At 39.8% G+C, this 2,683-nt stretch overlaps 1 long non-coding RNA gene across 1 annotated transcript; it reads right to left on the bottom strand.

Annotated features, from left to right (window-relative positions):
- Nucleotides 1-397: 397 nt before the first annotated feature.
- LOC142466252 (uncharacterized) lies at nt 398-1,299 on the bottom strand. The gene is made up of 2 exons (XR_012788111.1): nt 943-1,299; nt 398-836 (listed from the first exon to the last, which is right to left on the bottom strand). It is a non-coding gene; the product is annotated as an uncharacterized LOC142466252 (long non-coding RNA).
- Between the last annotated feature and the right edge of the window lie 1,384 nt (nt 1,300-2,683).

Here is a 2,683-nt window from a genome sequence, read left to right as displayed (position 1 = left end):
GATATTTAGCCATAAATACTCCAATTACACAAACTCTATGTTAATTATGTACACATGTCAATAAAAATCTTATGTTATTCTTCTATATAGTTGCTCCTGGAGCTCATGTGTCACCTCACACTGAACAAGTCTCATCACCTGGCTCATCCAGCACCTCGTCAAGGCTGGAAGCTGAGTGTATGAGGTGCAGGACATCTAATGTGTACATTTCTAGATGTTATGTTGCCATGCTAACTACATGCCTTTCACATGGAATTAACTTCACATCAGTTATTGTCACAGAAAATGTAGTTTGTAATGACAACATGTATTGTGTGTGATGTGAACTATCAGCTATGATTTGTGAGGTTACAACAGCCTTTCATTCATTCTTCTTTCACACTGAGTCGAAACATAATTGTTACTTCAAACTACATTTTAATTAGACACAACAGAAAACTTATTGAAACATCTTATGTGTTACACTGTGAGAACAACTCTCATTATATTGACAAACAACTGAAAGTTCCATGGCAGTTCATAATGTCTTCATTTATTTGTAGAAGCTGATGTTGCCAATGAAGGACTAATTCAATCAAATGACCATGAAGATGTTCCCACTCCACGAGTAATACAGCATTCAAGTCCTCCTGCTCGTGACACATACTCAGCTATTGCAGCTTCTGAAGAACGAATCGTGGTTGAAGAAAATCGTCGACACTCAGAAATGATGTCAGTGCTTGAAAGGATGATATCACAGCAGGAAAGGATGATATCACAGCAGGAAAGGATGATATCACCGCAGGAAAGGACAATATCACAAATGTCACAACTAGAAAGAGTCTTCATCCAAGTTCCTAAAGAAATACAAAATGTAACCAGGACATTACAAGCAATAGTTGTGAATCTAAGCCAAGATAATCAGTTGAGAATTACTGCAAGAGAACAACAATTCCACTGTACCCCATCTGAGGATGGATCTTTACATGGTGAAAGTTTTTCTCCCGAGTCATCAGTTCTTCATTCCCCAGTTCTGGATGATACCGGTACAGTAGGTGCAAGTTCTGTGCAGGTCCCTGTCAACATCCAACCGCTTACATCTGGTCAAAATCAGGAACGTACACCTACTACTGAGACACGAAAAAGAAAGTTAGGCAAACAATTACTAATAACCAGTTTTTGGAAAAAGATTAAAACACCAAAACAGGAAACGGCTCCACCATCAGTCGTGCAATGTGTATCAACTCGTTCACCACTGCCACAACCCACACCCAGTGGCCCTGAAGTGTCATAGCCCACACCCAGTGGCCCTGAAGTGTCACAGCCCACACCCACTGCCCCTGAAGTGTCACAGCCCACACCCACTGCCCCTGAAGTGTCACAGCCCACACCCACTGCCCCTGAAGTGTCACAGCCCACACCCACTGCCCCTGAACTGTCACAGGCCAGTACAAGTCGCACAGTTAAGGGCAAAGTAGTTACCAAATGGAAAAGGCTAACACAACAGCCAACAAGCAGGCCTGTGACTCGGTCTCAAAAGGATAAACAATAAAAAATGATTACATTCACTAAATCTGTATTTGGCCTGGTGGTGTTTAATGCAGAAAATGTAATGAATACTGTATGTATGATTAAGTCCAGATGCTTCAAAACATTCAAGTATGTCCTTGTACACATGAAGGTTTTGAAATGTTCAGTGCCTGAATTAATGCTTCATTTATTACATATATTTATGTATTAATCATCAGTTGATTAATGGTAGAACATTACACAGTTGCCATGTTTATAGAAGCTGACATTCACTTACCTGTTAAACATTTTATGTATGTGTGTTTGTTTGGTAATGTACATATACATTGCATGCCAATATTATTGGCATCCAACTTTAAGTAACTATCTATATAACAGCATACATCTTAAAGTTGAACTTTCTGGAGTATTAACTCTGTAACACATTACTTACCTTCAGCTTCTTTCCTAATGCATAATGTTGACATGTCATCATGTATGAGTAGTGGTTAGAATAACATATCTGTTAGTGTGTATTAATATTTCTGAAGTGTCTAGGGATATATGTACACACATACAGTGTGTGTGAGATATATATATATACACTGGCGACACACTTTATTCGAGCTCGGCTAGTCCCACGAATTCGGGTATACCCGGGTGTATTGAGGTTTGTGACTGTTTTCTGCCCGAGTGCATTGAGGTATTTTCCATGCAGGGATTGAAGCATTTTATTCCCGCTGGCTGCAATACTGCACAGTATATATATATATACTGCATTACAATTCATGAATTTATGCCATCTGGTAGACACACGAAGCATTGCAGCCTATTAAATCCTAATCATTATCATTTAACAGATCAGCCGCCCGTCAGCCAGGCATAAACCCAGGCTGGGAAGGCAAACGCAACGGGGCTTGTCAGAGGTGAGGAGCGGCGCATTCCAGGTATCTGCCAGGTACATACTGGGTATTTGCTCGAATAAAGTGTGTCGGTGCAGTATATTTCTGTATCCCAGTGTTGTCAGCAAACAGGCCTTGTGTTAATGACATATACATGTTAGGACACTTGTATAAATTATGGCAATAATATTAGGAAGGCAATACTTCACTCACCTGTATGAAACTTTCACAATGATTTCAACAAGGCCTACTTACACACATCAATGGCTTTAGTTTACCACTATATTAAATAT

Source organism: Ascaphus truei, chromosome 14 (assembly GCF_040206685.1).
Source record: "Ascaphus truei isolate aAscTru1 chromosome 14, aAscTru1.hap1, whole genome shotgun sequence".
In the NCBI taxonomy this organism is placed as follows: Eukaryota; Metazoa; Chordata; class Amphibia; order Anura; family Ascaphidae; genus Ascaphus; species Ascaphus truei.
This window is presented reverse-complemented; position numbering and strand designations above follow the sequence as displayed.